The sequence below is a fragment of the Triturus cristatus genome, chromosome 10 (genome assembly GCF_964204655.1).
Source record: "Triturus cristatus chromosome 10, aTriCri1.1, whole genome shotgun sequence".
NCBI classification, from domain to species: Eukaryota; Metazoa; Chordata; class Amphibia; order Caudata; family Salamandridae; genus Triturus; species Triturus cristatus.
The window spans coordinates 701,192,451-701,215,193 of record NC_140593.1 but is presented as its reverse complement, the minus strand read 5'-3'; the positions used below and the strand labels follow the sequence as shown (position 1 = coordinate 701,215,193).

The following is a 22,743-nucleotide window of genomic DNA, read 5'->3' as shown; positions in this document are numbered from 1 at the left end:
CTTGCACTATACCAAAACACATTTCTTCATCTAGAAGAAGTACTACATTTTAGTATAGAAACATAACATAACGCATTTCACAAATTCATAAACAATGACTGGTTTCTAATTCTACCAAAATATAAAAACTGCACAGTTATCTGTCTGCAAACACATGAAAAAGACAAATGCTAATCACAGAATGGTTTCTACATGCACACACACTGTCAATAAGATTGTAGAGAAAAAAAAGTACTTCCTACACTTTAGCAGGAGAAAAACATTAGTCTGATTAAAATCAAAATAGTCTACATACATCCCCTCACAATTAAATAACTCATCTTTCAAGTTGTTTTGTAGATTAAGAAGTATATCAGTCACTCACCATATTTTCTTTTACAGAATCTCTGCACTGTGCACCTCTCAGCAAAAACAAAGAATGGAAAAGTTTCCCTTTCATTTTCCACACATATACATGTAAACATCAAATCACAATCCTTCACACATAAACTCAAAAGCAAACACAAATTTCTATTGGTTAAACATTTCAACCCTTTCCAACTGAAAGACATTTCAACCCTTCCCCCAATCTGCCTTCTGCCTGTTACCATAGAAACAGGTCATGGAACACTGCACTGAGCACACAGGTCAGAAGTTCAGCACACAATGTTCCTACACAAGAGAGGAAGTGTGCTTCACTTTTCAACATATCAGCTAATCATATATAATGTTCCTTACAATCTGTTTTTGTTAACCAATAAGAATCATACCTTTATAAAACAGAAATATACACCCTACCTTTCAGTGTACAAAGTAGTCATACAACCAATGATTTCTTGTCTTTTTAAAAAAAAATTCCATGGATCCGCGTACCCAACGCGATAGGATGTGCGCACTGTGCGCGCATTTCGCAGTTTTTTTTAAAAAGGGGGCCCCAGGGGGTCCTTCAGGGACCCCCTAAGCACCTCTAGAGGGTCAGAGTATTTCCACTCTGCCCCCTTTATATCTTTTACACACTTATTCTCCTTGCTTCTTCAGCCTTGCTTCTACCGAGGCAGAAAATGGCCGCCAACAGTTCCTGGTTTCAAATGTAGAGAGACACTCGACAGCCAATTAGCATTCAGCGCGCGATCGGGAGGCTGCGCGCTCGGTTCGGGGAGGGTGCGCGTACGGTGCGTGTATGGTCCACGGATCCTCCGCGGCCATAGATATTTATGTACTTTTAACTCTAATTTTCTCAGGAACTACTGAACGGATTCACACCATTGATGCAAAAGGCACGAGTCTGAAATGAGGACTACCTCTTTGCCAAATTTGGTGTCATTCCGTTCAGCGGTTCGGGTTGTAGCTGCGACAAAAGATCCTATGGGAAATTGCATGGGGAAAACCCGTTTTGGGACCCACCTTTTTTCTCGGCCCCCGCTTGATGAATCACCACAAAACTTTCAGGGTAGGAGCGGTGCGGAACTTGCCAAAAGTTTGGAAAATTTCGCGAGTGTTGCAGAATTCCTATGGATGGAAAATAGGTCCTACCTATAACTACCTACTGGCGACCGCCAGTAGGTTATATATATATATATATATATATATATATATATAAATATATATATATATATATATATTTTTTTTTTTTTTTTTGCTTCAAAAATAAAGCCCCACTCCGACTTCTGTGCAAACACAAGACTTTATTCGTCTGAAGCAGCATATATATAACTCAAGTCCTGACCGGTTTCGGCGTCACCACGCCTTGCTCACAGGTGAGTTCAATATTTACCATGTGGTCACGAGGCCATAGGATCAACTACAGCCCAAATATATATATATATATATTCGACAATCCAGTTCAAACGATGATTGAAGAGGCGCTGACACCGTGGGAGATTTCGTCAAAGAGAAATATTTATTCACAACTAAAGGCCAAACGCGTTTCGACGGTCTTGCCGCCTTGGTCACTGAACAAAGGTATGAAGCCATTGTCTTCTTTAAATACAACGTTGTCATGACTACCCAATCGTTTTTCATGGACATAGAAAGGGTCACATTTACACATGAAGAATAGGAAAAACAAAACCAAAATCAAACATTGTTTATGTTTCCTCACATATTTAAGCTTGAAATTCAAACATGATTGTTGTCATGTATTAGCTTGCCGTTAACTTAATAGAGAACAGCTTTTATTTTTGAATCTATACCCTAGTGGGTTGTGATTACATGTGACTAAAAAGTTGTTGGAACCACTCTTGCAGATTGGGAAGAACAAAACCAAACTTTGTTGTACATACCTGGTGGCTCTGCCTGTGTTGGTGAAGTGGGCTAAAAACTAAAGTGGAAAACCCTTGGAATATATAGGATACAATCTTAAATATACAATATTCATTGCAGATGCACACTTAAGGCTTCATCAGCATTTAAACCTCTTGGGATTTTACTGTCTAGCAACATTATATATCTCGATTCTAGTTTACGTAGAGACAGTTGTCTGTTTCCTCCCCTGATGTTCTTTGGGACACTGTCTATTACAAAAAATGAAAGATCTTCACTTCTACCACTGTGTGTAGTGTTTATGTGTCGTGCCACTGGGTATGTTGGATCGTCATTGTTAATGGCACGAAGGTGCCGCAGAATTCTTATGTGTACCTGGTGGATGGTACTGCCTACATAAAATTTATTGCAGGTACACCGTAAGACATAGACCGCAAAGTCTGTTTTGCATGAAAAGTTGCTGCGGATTTCAAAAGGGGTGTTTCTAAATGGTAAAGTGAGACTGCGGGTGTTGTTACCATACTTGCATGCCTTACATTTAGCACATTTAAAAAATCCATTTTGTGGTTTCAGCCATTCTATTTTTGCATTTGGTCGAGGGGAGTTACATACAAGTTCTTGACGCATAGATTTAGCACGTCTGAATGTAATTTGCGGAGGTTTTTTGCATATCTCCCCTATTACCGGATCACTACGCACTAACGGCCAACGCCTCATTAGTATTTGTCTTAAGTTATTGTGGTAGAGGTTATAGCCAGTGATGAGTCTGGGTGGTGTCTTTTTATGGGAATCTTGTGTCAAAGTAGATGTTTTTGTATCTGATTTTAGTAGCTCTGCTCTCTGGATTTTGGCACATTTACTCTCTGCCTTTTGTAAGATCTGTTTGTTGTACCCTCTGTTACTGAGTCTGTTAAAGAGTCCTTCCTTTGCTTGATTAAAGCTAGTGACTGAGCTGCAATTTCGTTTCATTCTTAAGCATTCACCATAAGGAATGCTCTCAATGAGTTTGCTTGGATGAAAGCTGCTCGCGTGTAGGATGGAATTCCCTGATGTTACTTTTCTGAAAGATCTTGTCTCTATAGTTCCATTATCAGTATACAATTCTAAGTCTAAGAATTGAATCACCTCCTTACTAGTGGTACACGTGAATTTTAAATTTAGATCGTTATTGTTTAGATCATGAACAAATTTAATGGCAGTTTCTTCAGTGCCTTGCCACAGAATAAAGATATCATCAATATATCTTGTGTATAATTTGATGTTTTCTGACATTTCTGTTGGGTATTGGGTCATGAGTACTTGCTCCTCCCACCAGCCCATATGCAAATTAGCATAGCTGGGGGCGAAGCAAGTACCTATGGCTGTTCCTTGAATTTGTTTATAGTACAGCCTGTCAAATAGAAAGAAATTGTTATTCAAACACCATTTTGCCATGTCCAATAGCATGGCTGTATGTTGGTAAAATTCCAATGCTCTCTTACTTAGGAAAAAAGTCATGGCATTCAAACCGTCCTTGTGTTTGATACTTGTGTATAGACTCTGTACATCGAGTGTCAAAAAAACATAACTGTCATTCCATTGATGATTTAGAATTTTTCTCAAAAAGTCTCCAGTGTCTCCAATGTATGCTGGCAAACTCCGAACAAAGGGTTGAAGGAAAAAATCAATATACCTGCTAGTGTTTTCAAAAAGACCCCCAATCGCTGAGATGATTTGTCTTCCGGGGGGGCATATTAAGTTTTTATGGATTTTTGGAATGAGGTATAATTGTGGTGTAACAGGATAATCATTCTTCAAAAATTCCATCTCTTCTTTGGATAGTAGTCCCGTTCTTTTCCACTCATACAGAGCTGTATGAAATCGTTCTTTCACCCCTATAGAGTGTGTGGAGCTGATATGGCAATAACAATTGATGTCCTGGAGTTGTGTCATTGCTTCTTTATGATACATGTCCATAGGCCACAGGACAATGTTGCCCCCCTTATCAGACCATCTATATAATGTCCACCTGATGGGTGTGTTTTCAAAATGCTCGAGCTCCAAATTAATCATAGCTGTGTGCAGGTATTGAACCAATTATATAAGTTTGCAGATGAGGTTTGGAACCTTGTCTTAAACATGTTCCAAACAAGTTTTTAGTCTCTGTAGAAAAAGTTTCCAATGGTGCAGAGATTCTACATACTTAGTGTTGTACGCAACCTTGAGTTATTAGACAGAATCTTCTTAGCATTACAATGTCTACGTTACATAGAAAACTGTGTTCACCATGTACTAAGCTATGTACATGAGCTTGTTTTGCATTCTGAAGACAGTGTATCTATAAGGTTTTCACCACAGTATGAAGGCTGCAGGTAGTGTAAACATTTTTATAGAATAGTGTCTTTCTTGCCAAGTGTTGCATATAGTGAACACTATTCTAAGTAGATAGTTTTTAACACTCTGTAGAGTTTTATCTCATGAGAAATGTACTGTCTACAAACAGTGTAGTACACAGAAAACTCTCTGCATAGAATGAATACTGTTTACAAAACCAACTTCTCTACTCATATGAACTCCATTTGCAAATGTAGTTCAGTGACTGTTAGGGGTTCAATTAGAGATAAAGCTTTCCATAGAAGGCATTCATTTTGGAGCAGACATTTAGTATTTTTAGGAACTTGATTTTCTTTTAACAGTTGTATACAGATTGAACACCGTATGCAATTAAAGTTTTCCATATACCTGTGGTTGACTGTTAATGTGAATTACGCTACCTGCGAAGTATATGGGATTGGATCAATGTGGCAGATAATCCATGCTTTCTATGTGTAAGGAAGTTGTTTCTGTGATGGCATTAATGATGCCTCATGCTCTTCTGAGCTATTTTGTACTTACTGTCAGAGTCCTAATGCTATACCGATTTATTTAGCAATATGAATAAAAGAAGCATGGATTATGTCATGAGTGATGTCATCAATGATGCCATATGAGATGTCATCAGTGATGTCATAAATACTGTTATAGAACATATCATGAGTGATGTCATTTGAGAGATCATAAACAGTGCATGACATGGGCCCAAGTTACAGTTAAGACTGCTAACTATAACTGGTGAATTTCTGTGTTTTGTTTAGTTCAAAATGTTAATGTTGTCATTGACAAATTCACCTAACTATAACGTTATTTCAACCTTCGTTTTTTTTGGTGAATTTCAAAGTTTTTTTTTAACAAAAGCAGATCTTTTTATAAAACCTAACTATAACATCACTGTAACCTTTGTTTTTTTCCAGGGCATTTCAGTTTTTTTTTTTAAGTAAATTCATTATTTTTTTAATCCATATATGGTAGAATGACTGAAGAATATATCCTGTGTGCAGACATCATTTTGAAAGGCATTGGCTTTGTATTGTGACATTACAGGAAAGGGTGCACAGTTTGCAAAATCTTTCTAATGAATGAAGCGTGAGTATGATACAATGTAATAAGTCAATATTCCAGTTGAGATTGCCCATCTCCTCATTTCTGGTTACTAGCACATTGAGAGATGTTTCCAGCATGTTCATTAATAATCTAATGGACGACTTTTCAAGTGCTTGGTATGTGTTTTTGCATTAAGGCTCCCTGTTTTCCATTTTTCTGATTTTTACCGATAAATACAGACAGAAACCATTTATTTTCCTGCCTGTATTTATTTTTCAGTGTGGGTAAAATAGGAAAATTGGGTTGCTTTTTGAGTGATTCTAAATGCTGTCAGTCATGACTGCCTGGTCAATACCTGTGTCGATTTAAATGTGAGAGGGCTATAAAATAAAGGATTTTTCTTAGAGAGCATTAGATATGCACAACCTTGATACTAACATCTGCATGGTTTATTATAAGTCCATATTTTATCATCTGAGTGTGTTTATAACACTGAAACCTGTCAGACATTCCGGCATGAGTATATATTTATTTGTTAAATAAATGGTAAATAAATGTAGAAATATACTCGTTTCAGTTTCATTTTTTCACAAAACCCCCCAAAAATGTATAAATACAGATGAAATTAGCACCAAAAAAATATGGATAAATACAAACAGAAATGTCTTAAAGAATAACAGGAGACCAGGAGCCCTAATTATATTCACAAAAAGAGTGATTAATTTTTGCAATAATGTATTCTATTCATTTTGACCATGTAAGTCTAATTTTAAAGTGCTTCACTTCTCTCACAGGAGTCTTGTGAGATCATAGAGTTATAAAATGTGTTTTAAGGTATTGTTGTTTTATGTTGTTATTCATGTGTTTACTTAGGGGCTGATTACAATAACGGCTGGTTGGACCACCACTGCTACTGCAATGGTCATAATAGGAGAGACAAGCAGGCATCAGTCCGACTGCCATATTATGATGTGACCTCCATGCTGGCAGTCGCAAAGTGCTCCTTTCCACAGCAGTTTGTGCTGCACCTCAGGAAAAGGGCTGCAGCACGAGCACCTGTGTAAAGCAGCACTTTATGCACCTCCATGCACCATATGCCATGAACCCTGTGGGGCACACAGTGCATGGTGGTGCATCGCAGAAACTTTACAATTGCCCATGATGGAACGGGGCCCTATTTGGGGGCCCAAAATCAATTTCCAACAACCTTTTCATGGTGGTCTTTCTGACATGAAAAAACTGTTGAAAGGGATAACGTAATCTCAACAGCGGTGCCTGCCTCAACACCGCTTCCATTCAGGATTGTGATGCCAACCGCCACCCGGATGGGATCACTGATCCTGTTGGATGTGGTGGTCTTCCTCCTGACCATTTAGCAACCAAACACCTGGATTTTTAATCCAAGCATTGGACCGAAAAACTGTTGGTCGTTCAGACTGCCAGCGAAGGCCTGTCGGTGGCAGTCCGACCCGCATCGTAATCAGCCCCTTATTGTTTAATACTAATCTATAATAAGGGAGGCATTTAAATATGTTTATTATATTTATTTCATTTTATCACAAATTGATGAATCTTGTGAGCGTCAAACACACAAGCCCTGCTCGGAGTCTGAGGGGATGTGCTTCCTGTTCTGCTCTCATGAACCATATACAAGATCGTATATTTGGAATTAACTACTAAGAGGGTTTGTCCTGTAATTCTGAATAAACATTAGAGATGTTGATTAACTTAGAAAAATTGATTATGTAATTTTCCATTCAACATATTAACCAAGAATCTTTTTAGACTCCCACAAGCGGTCCACAATAGGAAACACACCCCAAGTGATTGGTTCATATAGATGTCTGTATTTACAAAGGGAAGAGTTCATCTTTTTTGCATTTTGGCCTATTGAATCTTGGTGTGGAAAGGCCTTAATGGCTTCCTCTGATTCCCTTTTGCAATTCCTTTTGTTTTGGCAAAGGGAAAGTGTCTTTATCAGATTCTGATGAGCAGTCTAGCGCAGTTGCAGCACCTCAGCTTGCCAAAGAATCTTTGATATGGAAGTTTTTTTTATGAGGCCAAGTGGCAAAAAAAGTCTCAGCAAAGCTTGTCATGTGCAAAGTTTGTAAATTGGAGTTCATCTGGGGGAGTATGAAGAAACAGTACAGTTTGAGAACTACGGGCATGTGGAGGCATTTAGGATTTATATATCCACAAAAGCTAGCTCAGGTAGAGTTAGCTTGTGCGGCAGAACTGAGAGCTCTTCAGGTGCTTCTACCTCCTTTCAACCTGTAGACACCATGCCTGGAGACACTGTGCCTTCATCAGAGACTAGCAGAGCTGTAAAAGACAAGCATGTGCAAGAACACAAATTCCCCTCTATGCAGTATTTTTTTAGACAATTATTTTTCCACATTTTCCTCCTTTTTGGTTTGAATGAGATATTGCTGTATTTTTTACTTTTTCTCCCCATGTTTCAAGTTTTAAAATGAAAAAAACGCAAAGTTATTGTTCACTGTTTCTTTAAAAGTGAACAAGTTTTGTTTTAAGCTTCCATATATTTTTTCACATGGTAGCTTTCTTTTCAACAATCTATGTTTTCTATTTTCCTAATACAAAAAGGCAAAATAACCCAAACATTTAAAGTTAGATATGGGAGAATAAAAGATTCATCACTATATTCTCTAAATCTTTGTCAGTTTAATTACCCAGTTGAACACAGATGTTGAGGGCAGTATTAGATTGCACCAAGTGGGGAATGCGCCCCCTACAGAAAGATCAGTAAGGGTGTTAGGCAGGGGTGCATGATGGCATCATTCCTCTTTAGATTTTATATTAGCAACCTTGAGAAAGATTAGATAAGTGTCACAACTGATCCGCCCACAGTAGAGAACCGTCCATTACCAATACTCATGTACGCGGATGACTGTGTTCTTATTGCGAGAGCAGGTTGGGGCCTGCAGAACTTTTTAGATGCTTTTGTGACATTTATGACCAACTTAGGCCTCTTACCAAACAATACAAAATCTTTTGCCATTGTCTGCAGTTGTCCACAGAAGAGGTTGACTCATTTCCTTAAAGATGGCACTGACTTAAATGTGTACACCTTCACCTACCTGGGGGTTCCGTTCAATAGTACGATTCCCTGGAACCATCTAAGGAGCATAAGAGAAACACATCTTGAACAAGCTATAGCTTCCTTGTTAAAATTCACTGCTAAATTAGGGTCTTTGCCCTTCGAACCTGTCATTACAATTTACAAAGCTAGGCCGCTACCGATTGTCTCCTACGACTTGGGGACCATTCCAGATTACAAATGAGCGAAAATACATTGTTTGCGTTGATTACTTTCCCTACCTAATAGTGCTCCTTGGGCCACCAATATTTGGGGTATTCGATAAGGTTGGAGAACACCATCCTATCACTGTCAGTTTGGTCAAGACCAGAAGCTACCTTGAACCAAACAGTGATTGCTAACTGCCTTAAACTAGCAAGGACTCCTAAGATCAAATAGCTTGCGCACATTAGAGATGATCTGCAAACCATTAGCTGGGTGGATCTGTTTGAAAAGCCGATGTCTATCAGCCTCCCTGACAAAATGATGGTGAAAAATTATCTTTTAAAGATCGTAATAGAGAAGCAGTGGAAGGCTGACCTGAAGAAGAGGTTGGTTATACTATACCTTCCACTGAGTACCACCCTGCCTTTGAGCCATATCTCCTTATGGTTCCACGAAAGCAAAGATTCTATCTGACCAGATTAAGGTTGGGAATGGCCCATTTTTTTGTGTTATATTCCTCGAATGTATATACCACTAAAGATCTGTCTCCATGCCCATGAAATTCCACAGTATCCCAGTCACAATTACATAGGTTATTTGTCAGTGAATTGTAAGTAGATCAGCATAAACCCATTTTGATACCACTATTAAAAAGTTTAAATATCTGGAAATTCAAAGAGTAATTGGTTTATCTGTAGCTACTTCAAACTGATGCAGTGTGGAACACTATCTATAGATATATGGCCTCTGTGTTCATAAGCAGGCAAATTGTGGGAAAATAACTGCACACATTTCTTGAGCCACTATTTAGTGAAGTATAACCGATTGGTTACACCTATCAGTAACTTAATAGTACTGTAACTGATACATCATATCTTCTTAACATTTAACAGAGGAAAATTAATTGCACTGTTTGGAGTTGCTCTATTTTACCCTTTGAATGTATGGATAATTATCTGAAGCAATGCAAAATGACTTGCTCTATATATCTCAAATGCGCTGTCTCACTTCAGTTAATTTGAATATAATTTTATTTGGTCACATTGTGCGAATGCCGATGTTTTTATGCAAAGGTAATTATTGTATAATTTTAATTTTTCTTTTTTACTTCTTTCTTTTCTCGTATGCTTATATTTTATATTTCTGTGCTTTTATGGTTTGTTTTCAAAACCGAATGAAGACTTCTGACTTGGCTCTCAACACTTTACACCCCCATTCATATATCTATGTTTAGTGCACCGCTAATGTGTTACTCCATTCTCCTGAAAATTCCACATCCTCAAATGGTGCATGTTTTCTTTTTTTCACACATAAATTAAAGAATGCCATCAACTCTGTGATTGCACTACCTAGAAACATTTGCAAAATCAATACAACACATTGAATCAGGAATGTTATCATTCATAACTGCTATAGTTAAATTATGTGGTCTGAGAAACTCATCAAGATCATCCAAATCATACTACACACAGTTCAAAGTAACAAAGCAGGTAAATGCACCTACATTGCATACCATACACTTACTTTTAACATCTCTATAAAAGGTAAAAAGCTGATTCCATGAAGATTTTTAGAGTTACACAACCTCACTTGAATCTCATAGGATCATAAAACACCTCTTGGCAGGATCAGTAATTTTGCATGCGGGTCTCACGAGCAGCTTGCAGGATCGCACAAACCTCATGCAGCAAGCTTCACTACCTGAATCTAGCATGTTACTCTTGCAAAACTCTTGCAGGATCGCACCATAATTGTAGGGAAATAGTAGTATATGGGAGGTACTAGCCTCTTCACTGAGACCCCTCTCTTGGATAATGGTTGTACATAGTAGAGTGTGAGCAGGTACTGCCCTCTCCTTTCACACCTCTCTAAAATGACAAGTATGCATTGTAGGGGGTATGGAGGGTCTGGACCCTCTGTGAGACCCTCTATCGGATGAATAGTGTGCATAGTAGGGTGTGAGGAGGGATTGCCCTCGTTTCAAACCTCTCGCTTAAATGACAAGTATGCATAGTAGTGTTTCATATACAATAAGGACAACCTTTTACACCCACTGAGACTATACAAAGTATTATGTATGTATACAACGTGACGTGGCCAACTTTTAGTAGGTGAAATTCACACCTTAAGTCAGTAACTTCTGCATTCAACGTAATTTGACTAATATAGTATAAGGATTATTTTTCAATTTTAACATAAAAGTCATGGCAGGTTGTTGGAGAGCATGTGATGTGCAGAACCTTCACTAGATTCAATATTGCTTCAAGGAAGTTACTGAAGTCAAGCAGTGATTGACTAAGTCTGTGAGTAGTTTTTCCATACACTTGGACATGATCAATTGCGAGGTCGTGACACCTGTTGGGTTACACCATAAGAAATTTGGTAGCTGGATCGCATTGATGATCTCTTCACAGGGCGGACCTCCCAGGGCCCCGTTTTGGACCCGACTTATGATGGTTATATTTGATTGTACATGAAGTATTATACTAGCCATTTTACACGCGCAATGGTGTTAAGCCAAGCGACTTAGTCCTGAGGACACTCTTTCAACCAGCCAGGGTAGAAACATTGACTTCTTTCCCTTGGCTCATTATTCCAATGTCAAAAATATGAATTGTAACCCTGAGTGGGACAGGTATGCCCAGACGTGGGTCCCTTGCTCTCCATGCCACGGGAGTCAAGCTATTTGGCTGATGAGGGCTGAAAGCCCAAAACTGGTCCTAGGATGCTTGTTTCCAGTCCAGGGAGGACCTGGCCTGGCAGTTCGGGCTGGTCTGTTCCCATTGGGCGCAGGGTCAAGACTGATTTGCATATGGCTGGGTCCAAACTGGAATGGCATGGTGAGCAAAAAAACTATGGATTTAGGCCCATATCTCTGTTCTGGGGTGAATGTATGACATTGTTCTGCATTCTGTCCATCAATTGTTCTTTTTGCATTTGTCACCCCGAGTGGGACAGGTATGCCCAGACGTGGGTCCCGTGCTCTCTATGCCACTGGAGTCAAGCTATCCTAGCTGATGAGGGCTGAAAGCCCAAAACCGGTCCTAGGATGCGTGTTTCCAGTCCAGGGAGGACCTGGCCTGGCAGTTCGGGCTGGTCTGTTCCCATTGGGTGCAGGGTCAAGACTGATTTGCATATGGCTGGGTCTAAACTGGAATGGCATGGTGAGCAAAAAAACGATGGATTTAGGCCCAGATCTCTGTACTGGGGTGAATATATGACATTGTTCTGCATTCCGTCCATCAATTTATGTACTTAACTCTGGTGGGCCGTATGCCAGAGTTTACTACCCCCCACCCTTCCCCTACCCCGCCCCACCCCACCCTACTGCCCCGCTGCACTCCTTCGAGTAGTCGCAACTGCCTCTCTCTGGTATAACAAGTGTACATAGCAAAGTATATGGAGGTATTTGGCCTATCCGAAGAGACCTCTCTCTAATGTGATGGGTGTCTTTAGTAGCATGTGCAGAGGGACTTGGCTCTCCGTTGAAACCACTCTATTGTACGATTTCTGTACATAATAAGAGTATGAGGAGAGCCTTCCCTCTCTGCTAAGAACTCTTCCCAAACCATTATGTGCAACCAGTAGGCACTGATAAATGCCATCTCTACTAACACTGTATACTACACAGCCAAGGTCACTGAGAAGACCGTCAATGTCCAACTAACAAAATTCATTGAAGGAAACTCTATCCTCGACCCCTCCCAATCTGGATTCCGCAGCAACCACAGCCCTGAGACTGGTCTACTCGCCTCCACAGATGACATCCGCACCCTCCTTGACCAAGGACACACCTCAACCCTGATCCTACTCGACCTCTCTGCAGCCTTCGACACCATCTTCCACCACACACTCCCAGCTTGACTCCACGACGCCGGCATACAGGGAACCACCGTCGACTGACTCCGCTCCTTCCTCACCAGAAATCAACTGCGGAGTACCCCAAGGATTGTCACTCAGACACATGCTCTTCAACATCTACATGGCCCCCCTCACCGCCATTGTCAGACAGCAAAGACTCAGCATAGTAACTACACCGTTGACACCCAGCTCATCCTCTCCCTCACCAAGGAACCTATCACCACCAGGCTCAACTTCCAGGAAGGAATGAAGGATGTCGAATCCTGGATGAGCAGCAGCTGCCTGAAGCTCAACTCGAAGAAGACAGTGGTCTTCATCCTCGTACCCTCCCCCTCTGCATGGGATAACACCTGGTGGCCCAGTGCCCTCAGCAGCCCCCCCACCCCCACGAACCACACCCAAAACCTCTGTATCGTACTCAACTCCTCCATCACCCGACATGTCAACGCTGTCGCCTCCACCTGCTTCAGCACCCTCTGCATCTGCCAAAAGACCCTCACATTGATCCCCCCAAATCAAGAAAGACCATCACCCACGCACTCATAACCAGCAGACTGGACTACGGAAACAACCTCTATGCCTGGATCAACAAGTCTCGGCTCTGCAAACGCCAGACCATACAGAACACCTTAACCAGACTCATTCTCTGCATCCCTCGACACAAACACATTACCCAACACCTGCCCATTGAGAAGATAGTATCTTTCAAGATACCAACCCATGCCTAGAAATGCCTGCACAACACCGGACCCCAATATCTCAATGACAGAATCTCCTTCCACGTACCCAAGAGGAACCTTCGAGCAGCCGACCTCGCCAAACCCCGCTTATCCACAGAGCAAGAATGGGTGGGAGAACCTTCTACTACATCGCGGCAAAGTCCTGGAATGAGCTTCCGATCGACATCCGACATGCCCCCACCTTGCACATCTTGAGGAAGAACCTCAAGACCTGGCTCCTCGACTGACCGGAGCTGCCCAGTCAGCACCTTGAGACACTCATGGGTGAGTAGTGCACTTATAAAAATCCCTGATTGATTGATTGATTGATTGTTTGCCAGAGTGTATTCAAAGCTCACCTACTCCTTTTTGGTTTTCACGATCCCTGAAGGGTCTTATGAGGTTGTAACATGTTTTAAAAAAATAATTTAAAAAAATGTCTTCACTGTACTTGTATCTTCCACACCTCCTCTCAATGATAAGGGGAATAATATCTCTTTCTCCTAGTAGAGTGTATTGATGGCTCACTTACTCCTCTGTACTATTCACAATAGTGCAAGAGTCCTTCGAGATCACAATAAAAAAAAAAACAATATACCTTTACTTTTATCACAGTAGTTATGCCTTATATTCCTCCTCTCCAAATCTAAGAGAACAGGATACCTTTCTCCTTCCCCCTTATATAGGTGTGTTTACTTCATTTCTACAACACCTGCAATTGTTCTCAGTAAACAGTAATGGCAACCATATAATTTCCAATCCTCCAACAGCAAGCCAATCAGAGCTTTTGCTCCTGCAGGACGCACAGGAGTCTCGTGCTCCTGAGAGAGCAAGAAGACTCTGGAGAAATCTGAACCCCTCAGAGGGCTCCATTCTTTAATTGGCGTTCTAGTGAACTTGTGGAACTCCTGCAGACCTAACCCTAATTTCTCAAACTACTTAACGGATTTACACTAAATCATAAAAAGAATAATTTGTGTACCAAGATCTAGCTTCCTGTGAATTTGTTGTAATTCCATTCAGTATTTTTTCCGTAGCCTTGTCTAAAAAATCTATGTGAAATGCATGGGGTTTTTGTATTTTGGGACCACTTTTTCTCGGCCCCTGCTTCACGGATCACCTTAAAGCTTTCCAGGAAGGAGCTAAGGTGAATGAACGTTTTTTAAAGTTTTGTGAAGATATGTCAAATGGGGCTAATGTTATTAGCAACCTAAAAAAAACCTCTTTCTATGGAAAAGCAGACCTAAATATAACCTAAGTCACTGAAAAAGCAAAGGTTACAGGGACGTTATTGGTAGATTCAGATTTTATACACACAAAACCAAAGACAATCTGCAACTATAGTTATCTCAAGTAACTATAATTTGTGTTCTAAGGTAACTCTATCTCGCGCGCCCACCATGCACAGTTTTCTCATCAATAATTTCACTGCAAATGTTACAGTGATATTATCAATGATGTCATAAAAGATGTCATGACTGATGTAATATATGGGGTAATTAGCAGTACATGCCAAGAGCGCAAGTTATAGTTACCTTAGCGCGAAAGTTATAGTTCCTTGAGACGACAATAACTGCTGAATTTCTATGGTTTTGCAAGTGTAAAATTTGAATCTAACTATAACATCCCTGTGATCTTTTATTTTTTCAGTGAATTTTTAAGTTATTTTTTTAAGTCTATGTCCTAGCTACAATATCACTGTAAACTGTAGTTTTTAAGTGAATTTCACAGTTTAAAAAAAATATGAATTGTCCTACGATTTGAGTTATAAGTTCAATTTCCTAATATTTGTTTTCACAAGCTTATAAACACATTTTGTTTACACATTCATTCTTATTATATATTTTAAAAACATTTTTTTAAAATTAAGTTTAGGTAACATATGTGGTCTTTCTATAAATGCAATGCACAAAGTCTTTTTTGAAGAAATTAATTTTATGGATCCGAGGAATCCATCACAAATCCTATGACAAATAAGGGGTGTGCCAGTTATATTGCACACATACAATACTAAAAAAAGAACACATTTAATACACACCTATGCTATTGTAGTTTCTAAAAGAGTATCACTGCCTGTGCATGGGCCTGTGAGTGACTGTGTGGGTGTATGAGTGGCTATATGGGTATGTGAGTGGCTGCATGGGTCTATGAGTGGCTTTATGGGTTTGTGAGTTGGGGGTGTTTGATTGTGTGGGTGTGTAAGTGGGTGAGCAGATGTGTGAACGGCTGTGTCAGTCTGTGAGTGGGTGTGTGAGTGGCTTTGAGGGTGTTTGGGTGTGTAATTGGTTGCATGAGTGGGTATGTGAGTGGGTGTGTGAGTGACTTGTAGGTCTGTGAGGGGTGTGTGAGTGGTTTTATGGGCATGTGAGTGGATGTGTGAGTGGCTGTATGGATGTTTGGGTGGGTGTGTGAGCAGTTCTGTGGGTGTGTAAGAGGGTATGTGAGTGGGTATTTGACTAGGTATTTGGGTCTGTCAGTGGGCATATGTGTTTGTGTAAATTGGGGTCTGGATTTGCAGATCCACCAGAATCTGTTAGGATCTGCGCGGATCCCAGTGGATCTGCAGATCCTCATGCTAAAAAAATATTTTTTGATGATTTTCTGCCAATGAGGGGTCCCTCATAGACCACTCAGTCTGTCCCATGGGGTCAGGGTACCTCTACCCTGACCTCTGATATTTTATTTTACATATTATTTTCTCCCCTGGGAACCATGTCCCATTGCACAAAACAGCAGCCACAACTTTCCTCTCAGGTTGCGGCCAGCCAATCACGGCATTACTGATGGATCTGCGAATCTGCCCAGATCGGTGGTGGATCTGTCTCTCTTGATATGCATAAATGTTTTTATTTAAATAACTAAAACTACTGAACAGCAAATTACAAAGAGCACTTTTTCTGAACCAAGATCTAGCTCTGTGCCAAATTTGGTGAAAATTCATTCCGTGGTTCAGGCTGTAGTTGTGTCTAAAATAAATAGGAAAACCCCTATTTAGTAACTCCAAGTCAAAAGAGATAGAGCTAAATCTGCCCTTCGTTCTGTCAACTGTTCCTTTCCACTCCCTGGTGGTTAACCCTTTTAAGTGATCAGCAATCAGTGCCTATTTCATCATTCTGGGCTTAGAGGAAAGTTATTGTCCTAAGAGCTAGAGTCCTTAAATATCCCACACAAGGATGTATAAGCCAGCCCTTGAGGTGTGATGAGTGACAGAACTCATTTTAAGCAAGCTCTGTCTGAGGCAGCCTAAAGTGTATTTTTGCAAAGCTATTTTTCCACTCATTATCAGAACTCTGATTTCACTGTTAAATTGGATTGTCAGAATTAAGTGGGACATAACTTTGAAGCATATTTCCATAATTTTCCCCAAGTGTAAACAGGAAATAGAGATTGTATTCCCATCTAGGCACGTTCAAGGAAAACTATAGCATGGCCTTCACAGTGAAATAGTCTTTGGGGTTTTATTTCACCGTGAGAGTGTGTTAACCCTGATATCTAGTGTGTCCTATTTATATATTAGCAACATTTATTTTGAGCTTTCAAAGCATATATTAGGAGTGACTTGTGACTATATAACAATTGGATTTTCCTGCATGGCTAAGGCACTTTTTATTGCCTTGTGTCAATACAGTGCACTTAAATAGCAACCCAGTCTGAGTACTGTGGTGCTCCTGGCAAGCACATATTTTTGTCATATGTGAGTTTGGGATAAAGACTCACTTCACCTCCAAGCACATATTTTTGTCATATGTGAGTTTGGGATAAAGACTCACTTCACCCCATATATGATATTTAACATACCATGCCATAGATCATTTTAGTTTCCATTGAGAGTGAATGTACAGGGAAGTTAAATAGACTAAACATGGATTTCCACGGTGCCTAATATTTTATGGGAAAGCACAGACACTTCACTAATGTTTAGCAGAATTAAAGTGCACATAGTCCTAAGGCCAGAAAACTCAGAGAGAAAATAATTATTGTGCACTTTAGGTATGTCTTGTTTAAACCTCACTAGGCCCCAGTGTGTGCTGATAATGGCTTATGGGAGCTTCATGGAGCAGTGAGAAAACGTGTGAGCTTTGTTAATGTCATATTCACAACCCCCAAGGCCCCATTACCTTGATGAAATCATGACGACCGGAATCATCAGACTTTGGGTATATAATGTAGCCTCAGACATCCAGGCACTCATTCTTCCTTCTGCAAGTGCCCAGTGTGCATTTTCTGTACTGTGCTTGGAGAGCAATGGCCATATAGGCATGTGTGAGAAATTGGGTTGTTGGTTGAAGGGTATGAATCGCAACAGGAGCAAAAGACACAATACGTGTCAGGGTAAACCATTAAAAATCACAAAATGTACCTGTAATTAACCCTCTGGTAACTTGGCATAAAAGCAGTCTAGCTTAACTGAGAGTCAATGTGTGAAATATATATGCAGCATCTAAACAGTAATAAAGTGAAAACATAACACAAGAAAAAATCCATAGCAATTTAGTGTACATTTTAATAAATGATTTGACACCAAAACAACAAAAATCTATTCAGAAGAATGAGAGCTATGAATTTTTAAAGTTTAAAGTAAAACATAGTGCCTGAAAGATCAATGTGTCAAATGCGGATATATTGTTGCGTGAAACTGGGGCAAAGTCGAAGGTTATGGCAGACCGTGATGGAGAGTGGTTTGGCTACAGTATGTTGATTAGGCCTGGTCTCAGCTTACTCTCAAGGGGGACAAAGCTGAATGCTGTAGCCAACGAGGGATCCACAAGGCCTAATAACTCTTTTGCGAGTGTTAGAAATGGGATTTTTAGTAGGCTAGGGCGTGGGCCAAAGCCAGGCAAAAACCACCACTCTAGTCAGGATAAGGGAGTTATACTTCTAAAATAACCCCTGTTCATCCCCTTGGTAGCTTGGCATGAGCAGCCAGGCTTATCTTAGAGGCAGTGTGTAAAGTGTTTGCACATAACCAACAGTAATACAGTGTACGCACTAGAAAAGGACACCACACCAGTTTAGAAAAATATCCAATATTTTTATATACTTTAAGACAAGACCAAATATGATAAAAATCCACAATACTATACTTAAAAATCGGCTGTTATCAAAATAAGTTTCAAACATAAGTCCTTGATGTCAATAGCTCCGTCCGGGGCTATCACAGAGTCATGAACAACAAATCCAACAGTTCTGGCTGGTCGCGGGGTCGCGGGCCATCTACGGTGTCGGAAAGACCCACAAACAGTACCTGTGAGAGATGCAGGGCGTTGAGCCCCTTAAAGTCCCTCACGTTGCAGGTCGAGCTCCTCCCTAGTGGAATCAGGAGCGCTGGTGTCGGCCGGCATCAGGGGCTGCGGTGCGAAGTGCAGCGGTGCGGCGTTCGGTGTCCCCAGGTTGCAGTGCGAGCAGAGGATCGGTGGTGGCATCAGATGGTGTCGTCGGGGAGACCAGGGTCGCGATGAGAGATGAAGGTGGTGCTCACATGGTGCTAGCAGGTCACGGTGCAAGCACCGGCGTTGCCGTTGCTGAAGTGCTGTTATCGGCTGACTAGCGGGAGTCGATGGTGCCGGCGTCGGTGGGCCAAGGCTGCGGTGCGGGTTGGGGGCGGTGCTTCGTGTGACTTACGAGCGGTGCCCTCGAACCACGGTGCAAGCAGCGACGTCGCTTTCGGTGTGGAGCGGCGACGTCGGGGAGGCCAAGGTGTCCTCATGAAGCAAGGCGGTGTGGAGTGTGGTGCCCACAGGTTGTGGTGCAAGCAGCGGCTCGGTGGCGCTGTCAACAGGCATGATCGGTGAGGCCAAGGTCAAGTTGCGGCGGTGCTCCCTGCGGTGCCAGAGCTTCGGCGTGAAGTGAGGTGGTGCAGAGTGCGGTATCCACAAGTCGCGGTGCAAGCAGCTGCTTGGTGGCGGCGTCATCAGGCGGCGTCCGTGAGACCAAGGTTGAGGTGCGACATTGAGATGGTGAGTCGGCAGCGGCATCGTAGACGTCGTCGGTTGGGTTTTCCTCTGCTACAGCACAAAACACACAGTCCCCAGTGCTGCGGGCAGAAGAGCTTGAAGTCTTTGCTGTTCCTGAGACTTCGTGAACAGGGGGGAAAGCTCTACCTCAAGCCCTTGGAGAGGCTCACAATTTGGGTTTCAGAAAGTCCAATCCAGGCCTTTCACTGCCCAAGACAGAAGCAGCACCAGCAGGTCAGCCCAGCAAAGCACCCAGCAAAGAGGCTGTTCCTTTTTGAAGTGTCTCAGGCTCTTCTTGGCAGTCTTCTTGATCCAGATGAGTTCTAAAGTTCAGGGGTCTGGGACCCAGTATTTGTATCTGAAAATCCTTTGATCTTTCAGGTAGAGGGCGTCTGTGCCTGTCCAGAACCAGTCTTGCCTTTTTTGGTGTGATTTCCTGGCAGGAGGTGGAGACAGAATTGTCAGAGGCAGACCAGGCCCTTTGAGGTGCAAGGAAATCTCCTCCCTCTTCCCCCATCACAACCCAGGTCTATTCAGCCCCTTCCCGACCTACCTAGACTATCGGGAGCCACCCTGCTTCCTAGCCATCTGTTGTCCAAAACCCAGACAGGCAATCTACATTCCAGCAGAGGCACATGGGATGACTGAGCAAAATAATACCCAGTTTCTAAAAGTGGCCTTTACGAACTCAGAATGGAAAAAGCACCTTCGCTAAAAGTTGCATCTTTAGATTCTGAGTTCAGGCATACCAAACTTCATCTCTTTATACCTTTTTCCGGCTACGTACATGGGTGGCACAATTCGTGCTGCAGGCCCACGAGTAGCATTTGATTCACCGGCCCCGGCACCCGTAGTGCACTTTACTAGGGACTGACACGCAAATCAAATATCCAATTGTGAAAACATCAATCCATAAACATTTTACCACCGGAGCACCTGCACTTTACCACTGATCAGCAGTGCGAAAAGTGCGCAGAAACCTTACGCCAGCAAAACTGAGTCAAAACCGGGAGGTCAGAAAACAAAAACTCATGGGAAACATGCCAAGAGATGCCAAGTCTAACAGCAAGGAGTCACTGAACAGGGTTTGATGCTGCGGAGACTAAAGCAGCTGGAGCTTCCATGAAGGCAGATCAACAGGCAATGCACCTGAGGCGGATCAGTGAGCAAGTGGGATCAGAGCACTGTTTGGCAGAAAGCTTTCTAATGTTTTGGACTTGGGCTATCTGGGCACCTTCAGCACCACTTCCAAAGGACTAGGACTGGAAGGGCACTACTTGGAGAGATAGGCTTCACTCAAGCTGGGTCCTGGTGCGGGTTAAAGATGGTGGGAGCCTTTTCTGTCCCTGAGTCCCCGATGGGGAGGCCAGGCAACTATACCTTGGAGTCACTCTGGAAGTCTTAGGTTCAAGCAGAGAAGCAGGTCTTGAGCAGCAGAAAATACCTCTGAGGGCACAGGGCAGGTTTCTGGTGACAGGGCAGTCCTCTTGGTGCAGCAGGGCATTTCTCTGATGTACATAGCAGACCATATGTAACAGGATAGTCCTCTCAGAGTTCTCAAGCAGGTGTAGTAGTGAATTGAAGAGCGGGTCTGAGGATCCTAGTTGTATACCTGGTGCCAACTGAGAAGTAGAAAAAACATCTTGTGTTTTCCTCTCACGCGAGTGTCTGGAATTTCCTGCCTCCTTGCTTTGGTTCCAGGATGTCAGGGGCACAATACGCTAGTGTGAAGTTCTTAGTTTGTGTGCTGAGGCAGTGTCTTTGAAGTGTAAGTGGGGCTGTACACAACTCCACCCCCTCCATCCGGCTTAGATAACCCATCCTACCAACACCCAGTCCCTCTATTGGGTGGCTGTCTGGGAGGAAAATGCAAAGGACAGCTACACCTAGTCATGTGACCCAGGAAACAGACTGCAAGCACCAAATGGCCAGAACAAGAACATGCTAACTATCAGAATTGTGACTTGAAATTCGATTTCACCATTAAAGAGGAATTTAAATTACGATTCCTCAGACACCTACTATTACATTTCTGCCTGCTTCCAAACAAAAGTAAAAACATAATAAATGTAGTATGGTAACCCAAGGGATCCTATGGGGGGGGGGGGGATAGTCCTCACAGTAGTGAAAACTAAATGTGTCGAGTTTTTAACTACCAGGCCATATAAAATTTAATGTAAGGAAAAGTCCGATTGGCCGCACTCTGCTCGTCCTACCAGCGTGTTACCCCAAGGCATTGTGGTCCAGGAAGTAGCGTCGGCGAATATGCCTGTGCCAAAGTTTTAAGTGAATACAAACAAAAGTCCGATTGGCCGCACTCTGCTCGTCCTACCAGCGTGTTACCCCAAGGCATTGTGGTCCAGGAAGTAGCGTGGGCGAATACGCCTGTGCCAAAGTTTTAAGTGAAAGTAAGTGTCGCGTTAGCCATCCCTGGACACGTGTTTCGAGGTAGTTGCCTCTCGTCAGTAGGGAGTAGGTATATGTGTAGGGTTGCTGCGTAGGCTGCCAAAAAAGTATTCTCAGGTAAAGTACCACTCATGGCGCGCAGGTGCTGATCCATGGGCTCGTCAGCCCCACCGGCTCAAGGGAGCCTGGATACAAACAAAAGTCCGATTGGCCGCACTCTGCTCGTCCTACCAGCGTGTTACCCCAAGGCATTGTGGTCCAGGAAGTAGCGTCGGCGAATACGCCTGTGCCAAAGTTTTAAGTGAAAGTAAGTGTCGCGTTAGCCATCCCTGGACACGTGTTTCGAGGTAGTTGCCTCTCGTCAGCAGGGAGTAGGTATATGTGTAGGGTTGCTGCGTAGGCTGCCAAAAAAGTATTCTCAGGTAAAGTACCACTCATGGCGCGCAGGTGCTGATCCATGGGCTCGTCAGCCCCACCGGCTCAAGGGAGCCTGAATACAAACAAAAGTCCGATTGGCCGCACTCTGCTCGTCCTACCAGCGTGTTACCCCAAGGCATTGTGGTCCAGGAAGTAGCGTCGGCGAATACGCCTGTGCCAAAGTTTTAAGTGAAAGTAAGTGTCGCATTAGCCATCCCTGGACACGTGTTTCGAGGTAGTTGCCTCTCGTCAGCAGGGAGTAGGTATATGTGTAGGGTTGCTGCGTAGGCTGCCAAAAAAGTATTCTCAGGTAAAGTACCACTCATGGCACGCAGGTGCTGATCCATGGGCTCGTCAGCCCCACCGGCTCAAGGGAGCCTGAATACAAACAAAAGTCCGATTGGCCGCACTCTGCTCGTCCTACCAGCATGTTACCCCAAGGCATTGTGGTCCAGGAAGTAGCGTCGGTGAATATGCCTGTGCC

The 22,743-nt window shown here is 42.3% G+C and overlaps 1 protein-coding gene across 1 annotated transcript in view; it reads left to right on the top strand.

Annotated features, from left to right (window-relative positions):
* The window catches only part of LOC146789911 (uncharacterized), a 3,228,338-nt gene that overhangs the window by 1,526,093 nt on the left and 1,679,502 nt on the right, over positions 1–22,743 (top strand). The gene's annotated exons all lie outside the window — the stretch shown is intronic.